The sequence below is a fragment of the Euphorbia lathyris genome, chromosome 2 (assembly GCF_963576675.1).
Source record: "Euphorbia lathyris chromosome 2, ddEupLath1.1, whole genome shotgun sequence".
NCBI lineage: Eukaryota > Viridiplantae > Streptophyta > Magnoliopsida > Malpighiales > Euphorbiaceae > Euphorbia > Euphorbia lathyris.
Window position 1 is genome coordinate 90,479,490 of NC_088911.1, and position 12,111 is coordinate 90,491,600.

Here is a 12,111-nt window from a genome sequence, read left to right on the forward strand (position 1 = left end):
GCAAGCCGAATGATGGAAACTTTGTCAACAAGAGTTGGTGATGCACGTACAACTTGGTAGCACCATGATTAAAGGAACCCGATCAATGATTGATCCGTCCTCTAATTTTGGATACTAGCAAGCTTTCCGTCACAATAGGGACTGTACATGTAATATACACAGCAGCCCCAGGAACGACTTTGTCAGAAAACACCGATTCAAGAAGATGCAATGGTCAATAAGATCCTTCGTTCTTTCTTAAATATATTTCATTCTTTTTTTTAATTTAGTTTTTTTTATTAGGATTAATCCAATAAATTCAATTTAATTGGAAGATTTAATTTATAGTCTTTAATTTAATTAAATTTCATATTATTTTTATTATTATTATTTTGTGTTTATGCATTTTTTTTATTTTTGAAGTCTAAAGATTTTGTTAAGGGATCGAAGCATAAATTTTCGTTTCTCAAATTCATGCTTGTGGGGAGCAATTATTTGCACCATAAATAATTTTTGGCTTTTAATTATATATTTTTAATATATTAATTGGCCCAACTTACATCTAAATAGATTTTCCAATAGTGAATACCAGGGGAAAGCTATTTTCTAGGACGAACCTCAAGGGGAACCTAAGGTAAATCAAAGGGACATCAAAAGGTCAGTTAATATTTTAACGTGTATTTTTGTGAGCCAATTAGAATGCATGAAAGTTAGAAAGCGCCATAATCAATGTTATCGTGGAAGTCAAAGTAGAGCGGTTACTCAATGTGGTGGAGAACGTGGATTAGTGGAAAGAAGCAGTAAGTTACCTCCAACATCTATAAAAGGAATGAATCACGATGAACAAGGCCCAACTCAACAACTCAACAAACCCAAGCAAAAACTCTAGCAAATTACCTCTAGACTTTAGCATTTTACAATTCTTAGTTATTCCCTTAGATTCAATTTTCATTCAAGTTCAAGTTCATTCATCTTTTCCAGTACAATTTTATTTTTATTTGTTGTTCAATCATTTTCTGTAAGATCGGTATCGTTTTGATAATCGAATCTTTAGGAATTTTCGGTCTCTTTAATTCTCACAGTCGTTTGATATTTAGAAGTTAGAAAGCGCACTCAATTTCATTCCATAGTTTGATAATACTATAATTATCTGACACGTCCGCAATTACCTACGAAAGAGCCAAACAACCATTAATATGGATAATTATCCTTATTGAGTATAGACACCAACAAATTCGGAAGAACAACGGAAGTAAAAGGATTAGCAAAGGAACATGCATTTCTAACTAAAGTATGAGCTGCATTATTCGCCAATCTAAGACAAAAAAAAAACACCCTAAAATATGAGTGGTTAGATAAAAGGCATTTACACTCTTGAATTAATGTTATGAGTGTATTTCTATGGCCTATTTTATCTAACGTGTTCTGCCCCCTCCAAACTCTGTGATATTATCACAAATACCATTAATTATATCAATAATAGTATTGGAATCAGTCTGGAAGTCCATATCCTGCAACTGGAGACCTACTGTCCATTTCAATCCATTCAAGAGAGCTTTTGCTTCGATGAGTAAACATGAAAATTCATGAAATAAGCTTCACCTAATTATTATTTATTTATTTTATCTAAATTACAGATATCTAATTGAGATATCCTAATCCAAATTTAAATCACAATTAAAACTCATCACCCTTCGTGTATATGTATTTAAATCACAATTAAAATTCACCACCCGTATTTAGTGGAAATTAAACCTAATATTTATTCCCACAAACTAAGGTAGCTTAATCATAAAGTCATTAAAGTAAAGGTTATACACCATCTATTTTAAAATAATTTGTCACATTTGATCAATTTTTTCTATTTCATTTTATTTGTCATATTTAATTTTCAAAGCAACTTTTTCTTATTTTACCTTTATAATTAGCTTAATATTAATTACATTTTTTTGTCATTTTAAGTTTTCAATCTATAAAGAATGGTTCAATTTAATGAGTGATACAAAAAATAAGAATTATTAATAAAGAGAGATAAATAGTAATTGGATGTTCGAACTACAGTTGCCGAGATGGAATTTTGTTCGTAGTCGGTGTCCCTTCAAGATGCTCGATCCTGCGAATACCGTCTCTGTGAGGGATCAATCCCTGTAGACACTCCGACGGTTAAGACAGTTAGTAATTCTAGGAGGAATAAGTATATAGTTGAAGTGCAGAATGGAGAAATCATGTACCTTTATTGTTCATTGCGTGTGTATTTACAGACTTCTCTAAATGGGCTTAGGCCTCGGTTATGCTTTGATGGGCTTGATGGGCCAATTTCATATACTTTATCATGGTATTTTTGGTTTTGTTAAAAAAAAAAAGAGAGTAATTGGTATAAAAAAGATTTAATTGAGTAATTTGTTTTTGGCCTATGGAGACCTATGGCCGGGCCGGCCACAAATTCATCCCGAACTACAATCTATAGGTCACCGAATTAAAATTTAAGTGCTAAAACTTTAAATTTAACCAAACTTGATTGTATTGTTTTGCATAAAAAAGCTAAATAAATTTCATTTTGACAGAAATTCAAAGGATAAATATATTTATGAACCCTCAACTTGTTATTATTTTGTTTATATCCCCTAAATTTTATATCTCAATATAAAGCATTTTACTAATATAAAAAGGATAATATATAAAAATATCCCAAATGTTGGTAGTTAAAAGCAAATTTAATCTTAATATTCAAAATGATGCAAATTTGCTTTTAGAAGTTTGACTAAAATCATATAAAAAAGTTAGACTAATTTTCAATCATTAACGAAGCACTCTATGAAGTTATTAATCTCGTTATCTTCCCTCTACATGTGTGTCATATTATTATTAATGAGTAACGTATTAAAGACATATGTATACAAGAGAATTTTTTTAGAAAATATTCTGTGTCAAATCGAAAACACGTATACACATGACATTTTTTTTCACGTATATACACATAAATTTTATCTATTGTTAATGAGTGATAACATAAAGCACATATGGAGTGGAAATAATGAGATTCATGAGTGTGTGATGTATAATTGTAGTTAAGAGTAAAATTATACAATTTATGACGTTAAGGGTAAAATTATTTTTGATTGTCAACGTTGAGGGGATTTTTACATCTTATCTCATATAAATGCCATTTTTACCGATGATCAAATCAAAATGACTGATGACGACCTCAAAATAGAAAATGGAAGAATCAAAGTTTTTTAAAACCACATTTCTGACGGAATCGCCGTTTTCGATTTTTCAAATCACCATTTATGAAACTTTCTCTTTCTAAATAATAAGTTTCTATCTTCTAACAAAACAACACTTAAATGACTTTAAAATAAAAAAGTTGAAGAATTAAAGTTGTTTATAAAATTATTTTCATTAACTCTACAATGGAGATTTACATGCTATTAGAGTTGCCACCTTGATTAACGGTGATGTCTCTCAATCTGCGACGTAGACCTGATAGATTTAATCTGATTCACCTGAGAAGAAATTAACAAAACGTCAGAGAATGACTAGTGTACAACGTCCATTCTCTAATGTTTAAATCAGTGATGTTATTAGGTGAAGTAAGAATATCGTAGAAAGCAGAGTGAAGTTAGAATGCTTTTGTACATTGTGCACCGTTAAAAGTGACTATTTATAAAAATGAGTGAAAGTTACATATTATTATGCAAATCTCCACTTGGAAATATTTGATTAGTCTATATATCTATACGATTTTGTACATATCTCCTATTTCTATAAGTTACGGTGGTTTCTTCCGACCATATAACTGGAACACATGTTCCTAATGGCTATGCTTTTTAAATAAATCCTTTTATTAGTCCACGTGCCTGACTTTTTATAGCTTTTTATTTCACGTGATATAAACATAAAAAAAAAAAAAAGTTTCTATGTTTTTTTTTGAAAGGAAAAAGGTTTCTATGTTAGTAAACATGAAAGTTGAAATGTTTTTATGTTTAGTTTTGGAATCCGTAATTATATAGAAAGTAAGGAGAAATATTGAGAAACCATAAATATAATTTAACCGAAATTGAAATGAAATGTCCTACAGCATCTCCTATGGTATTATTTTTGCTATTTTATAAGTGGAGTTGGCGGCCAAAACATGTCTTCAATTGTACTCCTTTTCTTGCGCCAAAAATGGCGCAATATATATACGTATATTAATGAGTTAAGATTATAAAAATAATATTTTGTAATTTGTTATGTTTAAGTGAATATATATGTATATTTTGAATAATTTTACTTAGTTAAAAATCAAATTATGAAGAAAACATTAAAAAAAATTAATTTTGAATATATGTTGATTAATAATAAAAATAATATATAAATTAAATATTATTATTTTTAATTGTAAATGGAATATATATGGTTCCGATAGTAATTAAAAAAAAAAGTAGGAAAAGTGGAATAGATGATTATTTATATGGATTGCTATACGTCGCCCCTATTTTACTTATCGTCGCCTCCTGTTTGATATTCTTGCCCTTTTCATTTTTCATTCAAAAAAGTGAAATTCTCCCAACCCCGAAGAACAAAACGAAGAAAAAATACTTGAACATCTAAGTTTCGTATTTACCAATAATCTGAAATTTAACGAATTTAACTTGAAACGAATTTTTTTCCGTTAAATTTGCTCTAAACGGGTAGCCATACGGTCCGGTCCATGGACCGGTAGTATGAACTACCCGTTTTTCCTAGGTAGAAACGGGTAGCCTACCCGTTTTTTCCTAGGTAGAAACGGGTAGGCTACCCGTTTCTACCTAGGAAAAACGGGTTTATTTATTTATTTATTTTTAATTATAATAAATATTAAAAATTGATTGGATGCTTCAATACGTATTTTTTATTTCCAATTTATCTATACGTTTTTTCTATCCAATCAATACATAATTTATCAATAATTAAATTTACGTTCTAAAAGATAAATAAATATAAATTAACAAATAAAAATTAATTGGACGCGTTAATACGTATTTTTTTATTTCCAATCAATAATTTATATATACTTTTTTTCTATCCAGTGAATACATAATTTACGTATAATTAAATTTACGTTCTAAAAGATAAATAAATATAATTTACCAAATAAAAATTAATTGGACACTTCAATACGTATTTTTTATTTCCAATCAATAATTTATCTATACGTTTTTTCTATCCAATCAATACATAATTTATCTATAATTAATATTTATTATAATTAAAATAAATAAATAAATAAATCCGTTTTCCCTAAAGGAAAACGGGTAGCCTACCCGTTTTTCCCTAGGTAGAAACGGGTAGGCTACCCGTTTATACCTAGGTAAAAACGGGTACCCGTTTTTACCTAGGTATAAACGGGTAGCCTACCCGTTTCTACCTAGGAAAAAACGGATAGGCTACCCGTTTCTACCTAGGAAAAACGGGTAGTTCATACTACCGGTCCATGGACCGGACCGTATGGGCTACCCGTTTAGAGCAAATTCAACGGAAAAAAAATTCGTTTCAAGTTAAATTTGTTAAATTTCAGATTATTGGTAAATACGAAACTTAGATGTTCAAGTATTTTTCCTTGTTTTGGAGGCATGATTTTTCTTCGGGGTTGAGAGAATTTCACTTTTTTGAATGAAAAATGAAAAGGGCAAAAATGTCAAACAGGAGGCGACGGTAAGTAAAATAGGGACCACGTATACAAAACCCTTATTTATTAGAGATGAGTAATGATGGCAATCAGTAAAAAGCAAGGTCCCTTTTTGTAAATTGGACGTCCATTTGCTGGTTTGGTGGCTATTATTGTAATTTCCTCATAAAAGATGATTTAGGTTTGGACTTTGAAATGGATAGTTTATTTTTTTATTATTTTTTAATAGAGAAATGTTGATAAAAACAAATGCAAAATAATAAAATAGGAAAATAGGAGAAGGAAAGTGATAGAAACGTTATGCGTGCGTTGGCCATGTGCATTTGTGCGGCGGTTTGTTTAAAATGCCAAAAATCATTTTCCACGTCATTACGTCAACGATTAGGTATTGATATTGAGTTTTGTTTTTCTTACCACCTCATTCTCGTTTTTATTGGAAAAAGATGAACACTACACTACACATTTGACACACTTGATATCCATTAAACCGATAAATTGTTTATTAATTATTATATGGATAATGCATATCAAATTCTGTGTATAGGAAAAATTCAACAACGGAGGAGTGGAGGGTGTTTGTTTCAGCTTTTCGGATTAACGTTTAGCGTTTCACTCCAAACCACATGAAATATATATAATATTTGATTAGGTTTATATAACCGCAACGTTTAACATTTTCTCTGGAAACTGCAACATTTTAGAGCTTTTTACGAAAAGTTTCTTTTTTGAGCTTTTTCATGAACAAGTTGATAAGGACATCTCCAGTCTGAAACTAGACCAGGACGCAACTTACGCGGAGCGTGGGTTAGATCACGCGGAGTGTGGAGTCATTGCTCGAAAGGGAGGAGGAGAGCCATTCGTGGAGGACTAAGTTCAGGAGGCATTCCACGCGGAGTGTCCGTTTAGTCACGCGGAGCGTGGGATGTTAAAAGAGACTTCCTCGCCAAGTTCTGATGGAAGGGACAATAGCTGAACTTCATTAAAATTACTGTTTTGCCACTCAACTATTTACTATTTTGCCATTTACTTTGATTACCCTACTATCATTTCTTCTATTTGTTCCTACCTTACCCTAAGGTTCCTTAGTTGTTGGTAGCCCTAGTGAGGCCTTTTAGTCTTTTGCTCTCTCTTAGAAGGAGTATATAAGCTCCTTATTTTGTAATGAAAGACAACTTTTGATATTATTAAACTTTGAGCCTTCATTGGAGCTTGGATTTATCCAATTTGGGATTACTCATCCTTCAAGTTTTAGTTTGAAAAGTTTGTAATCTTTGTCAGTTTACGATTAAAACTATCATATCGACTTAATCTACATCAGTTGGTATCAGAGCCGAATCGTTTTCCTTCCCATCTCGGAAATGGTTCAACCGCGTATCCAAAACAAAGCAATGAGATCCCATGAACAAAGAGTTGATGCATTAGAAGCAAGTGTGACAACAATGGATGAGAAGATTCAAAGAATCGAGGAAAAACACAAGACGAGTATGCATGGGATGGCCCTTGCTATCGATAGACTTGTTGGTCCCTTGTAAGGTTGCAAGTATAGTTCCAAGGGGGGGTTAGGAACTATTTTACCTTTTAAAACGATTAGGGCAGATTTCTTTTCTCTGAGAAAAGATTATATGACAGCGGCGCTGATCAATCGACAAGACACTGGCTTAGTCAACTAGTGACTAGGTTAGTTTCGTTGCTTAGGTCAGGAAATAGCACTTAGAGTCTATTCCTGAACTAATTCGTTGGCAGCGCACAACTCAGCTTGACCACTTTTACTTGGTCAGTTTTAGTTTGTTTTAAGCAGGCAATATAAATAAGGAGTTAAGGTTTAGAAATACTTCACTCAGCAGATTTATCCAGGTTCGGCTTCTTCTAAGCCTATGTCTTGTCCCCGGAACACTTCCGAGATTTCAAATCCTCTACTGATCTCTTTAAAGGTAGAGCCTGAAACCTTTTACAATATCAGCAATTGAGTATGACAAGAGTACCTTCCTCTATACTTCTACTCAATCCTAATCTCTCCGCTGAGTACTTAAAACCGAGTACTCAGCATCTCCTTTCTATCTCTAGAAATGATAAATGTTTTTGTCCTAATACAAAGATGTGCTAAGACACTTTAGACGATTTACAATCACTCTAGACTTTTACACAGATATGAAAATGTAGTGTAAGAATTTTGCTTTGCTTCTTGCTTGCAGAACTTGTAGAGATTTGGACAGCGTAATGGCTTGATCAAGTTCTGTATCTTGTGAAGCTTGTGATGGCACTATTTATAGAGACGTCTGGTCATTCGGTCATTTCGAATTTCGAAATAACCGTTGGAGGGAAACGGCTATGTGTCGTTGTCATCCTGACTTGCACAGAGCTCTCGGCCAATCACAATCGTGTATCTTCTGTCCTCAGTCAGCACAGCAGATGGTCTCTCCTTTTATGGTAAAGTCAACTGGATAGCATAATGTGTCGTCTGAACTTTGCCAAAAGAGGAAACACTTTGTCTGGAAGTTTTCCTTTTCCAGTCTGCTGTCTTGTACGCTTTGTCGAGACTACTCAGCAGCTTCATTGTGAAGTTGTTCCCGAAGGTCTTCTAGATCCTTCCGTTTGCTGAGTTGCATTTTTGTCCAAAAATGACAACGTCTTGACATACGCGGGCCGAGTGTACTGAGTTATTTGACTTGGGCCTTGGCTTCCGTATTGGGCTTGGGCCTTCCAATCCTTATGACTTATAACATTTATACTCAACATTGAACAAACACATTAGTAGAATAAATCAAAGCATTTAAACTTAGTGTGTTTAGAATATGTATTCTAATTTATACTTAAACAATTTTGTCAAATCAAAATTATGTGGAAAGGTGTTTCAACAAACTCCCCCATTTTGATGTTGGCAAAACTATTCAGCAAGGAACTCAGTATGAGCTCCCCCATGATAGTTGACCTTATATCATTTAGCAAACTCCCCCGTAAGGGTTGCACTACTGACTTAGTTTTAATTTCAACATTTAAGAATTTAAATGAGTGAGTCTAAGGTCAGTTTTTAGGTGAAGGTCAGCTATATTACATATTCTATTTACTCAGTGCTAAGCGGAAGTTTTTAGATATACAGAGCGCGCTGAGTAAATTATTGTTCAATGAGTTCTTTATCATAATGTTTCATAAGATCATAGTATGATGTCAAACATGTTATCAGCATATCATTTAGTCAATAAATATTATAAGTGTTAAGCATAGCTGATATAAACGAAGATACATAATAACTCAGTACTTAATAGCATATATCATAACTCAGTATTTGAATAAGAAAAAAAAAGTATGATATATTGATAGAAGTCAGCAGTTACACAGCAAAAGAAATAAAATAGCACATATTACAAAAGTTAAGACCTAGCCTAACTATTTCTTTTTCTTGCCCTGTGACTTACTTCTCTCGTACTGACGTTGCTCATGTTGAGCTCTAGCAGCTTGCGCTTTCTCCCCCGTTTTGTTAACTTCAGGGAGCTTAAACGCATCGGTTAAGACAGCTCGAATCAGTTCTTGTGAAAGCTCTTTGAGTTTGTCAGCACTTTCATTGACCCCATCAAAAATGGCAATGCCATCAGCTGATACTTCGACTGGTATATGAAGATCAGCAGCACTGAGCATATTTACACTGAAGGCTTGTGCTTTGGCTTGCCAAATGAGAGCTTCAGTGAGACCAGCAAAGACTTGGTGGAAGGTTTTCAAGAGTGCTGAGTCATAATGATGACGATGGATATTGTTATGACGAATGTGATTGAAGGATTGCTGTGCAAGAGATAGCAACTCATTTTGTTTCATCGCGTCAGTATCCATCTCTTGCTTGTTGAGATTAAGTAACCGTATGGCCTCACCAATTTGCTCGACTGAGCACTGACTATAGGATACCATTTGCTCATTTGTCTTAAGTTGCTCAGTATGAAGCTGAGCAAAGAGCATCTTGAGTTCTGAGGAAGTGGCGTAGTCAGTGTTCGCAGCAGACAACTTCTGAACTTGCTGATGGAGTGAGTTCAGATGTTGAATTGTTGACAGTTGTATCTCTGCTAGCTAGCTTGCTGGGCTTGTAATGACAGGACGACATTCAGCAGATCCTTGAGTCCCTTGACTTCGTTGAGAAGTAGAGTGACTTGAGAGAGCTGAGGTGCGTCAGGAATTGAAGATCCAGCAGCAGGCGAAGTGGAATGTTGAAGATCGTGGATGAGTGCTTGCACTGAGTCAATGAGCTTTTTACCGGACTCAGTGGCATCCCGATGTACATCAGTATGACCAGAAGAAAGTGGGGTGAAAGGAGTACCCTGGTCAGTGACTGGATGACTTGGCTCAATCTGCACTTGAGTTGGAGGTAAGTTTGATTGATCAGCAGAGAGGTTGTTGATGGAAGTCATAACCCGAACACTGTCAGTGCTGACGGCAGAGGGATGAGGAGTCAGCATCATGCTTGAGGAAACAGCATGGGCAGTGCTTGGTTCAATCTGACTTGTAGAAGTGGTTGAAGTGTTATGCTCGACATGTTCCTGTTGAGAAGAAACAGAGGCTTGTTTTTCCAATGGCGTTGTAGTAGAGGAAGTTGAGGGCCGTTTGAAAAATTTTAATTGGACGGTAGAAGGATCCTTTGTTGTCTTGGAGAGGACAAGTTCAGGAATGGATGGTGGTTGCACAGGAGGGTCACTGACTATTACCTCACTGGCCTTAACCAGTTTTTGCCTTCTACGTGGTGGAGTGGTATGATGAGCAGGTTCTTTTGAGTGAGTAGGAGAAGGTTCCTTTTGCTCAGTATGAATCTGGTCAGCTTGCTCTTCAACTTGTTCAACTCCCGCAGCCAACTCAGTGTCAGTCTGCACAGCTCCACTTGCTAACCCAGTGTTAGCATCCTCAGCTTCTATTTCACTGTCATATTCCTCAGAGTCATCAGCGTCATCCTGACCGCTGGCTTCAACTTCTTCTTCTTCAGCAGTGCTGTCTCCATCAAGCTCTTCCTCAACTTGGGAGATGAAGCGGTCATCTAACTGGACCTCAGTTCCCTCAGCATCAGTACCTTGGCATTGAGTGAAGTGAGAATGACCCGGTATAATAAAATCCGTCAGCATGACGTCGAGAGGGGCCAGTGTTGAAGACTTCTGCTTCTTCTGAGGGAGCTCAGCAGCTTCCTCAGTGTCAGGCTCATCTTGACTGCTTCTCTTCTCAGCTGACTTTCCAGCTGACCTCTGCCTCTTTGCTGGAGACACAACATTAGGTGTCTCAGCAGATTTTCTCTTGCGAGAAGCTGGGGCCTTAGTTCTTCGCCCTTTCTTAGGCTCAGCTATAGTCTCCTCAGTCTGATCAACTTGGCCAGCAGCAGCAGCAGCAGCTTTTCCTTTCTTCAAAGGCTGCCCATATTTCAGTGCCCTCAGCGAGGCAGCTGTGATTTCGGTTCCTCTGAAAGAGTCCTCACCTTCGAGGTCAATCTTGTGGTCGATGAGGATCCTGGTAATGATTGATCCCAACCTCATTGTACCCGTGCTGCGTAGGAACCCAGCAACTAGGAAGACCGGTATGTTGATGGGGGTGTACGTCAGCATGTGCCATATGAAGCACTGTTCAAAGTTCGTTGCTGAGGTCGTGCAGTTTATTTTAGGGTAAATGAAGTAGCTCAGCAGGTAGTGAGCCATCTTTTGGTGCTGTCCCATTGAAGATGCTGAGATCTCGCCTGAGTGACCCTCAGGTTTGCAGAAGGTATGGACGTAGTCGGTCTTGTCCTGATCTCTAGACTTCCTCAGTCTGACTCCCTCAGTTTTGAGCTGGAGGAGGTTTCCAATGTACAGAGGGTTGATGAAGATCGTCTTTCCTCGTACTTTAGTGCTTAGATAGTCAGGGGAGTCACTGGCAACCATGAGATTGTGGTAAAACTCCCTTACCAGGTCAGGATACGTCTCATCTCTGACAGAGAACAACCCAGTCCATTCGTTCTTCACAATCCATTCGGCAAACGGTTGTTCATGTTGGACGAAGTGCTCAGAAACCCATCTGGAGGGCTCCACTTTCCATTCGAGGACACTTTCGAAGACTTTGGAGTAGGTCCGTATCTTCACAGCTTTCTCTTTTCCAGAGTTTTGGTCAGTTTTACCCTTGCTAGAGGTGGAAGGGTTTCGTGAAGGTTCATCGGAGCTGGACTTCTTTTGGCCGGCACTGGAGACGTTGAAGGATAGCTTAGTCATTCTTCTAAGATGGAGAGAATAGAGGTATTTGAGAGAGAGAAATTTGAGTAATTTCTTAGCCTTAAGAATTTGTTAAGCGTAAAGAGTAAAAGATGGGGAAATGCCCATAATTTATAGACGAGTTGAACGGTGTGGATCTTAACCAAATCCATGTGTCAGTTTTGCCTTGGGATCATATACCGACAAGGATCCTGGCATTTATGACACATTACGGCGAATACGTCATCCTAGGTTATACGCGTGCTTGGAATTTATGCTAACGGATTAATCACTCAGTAT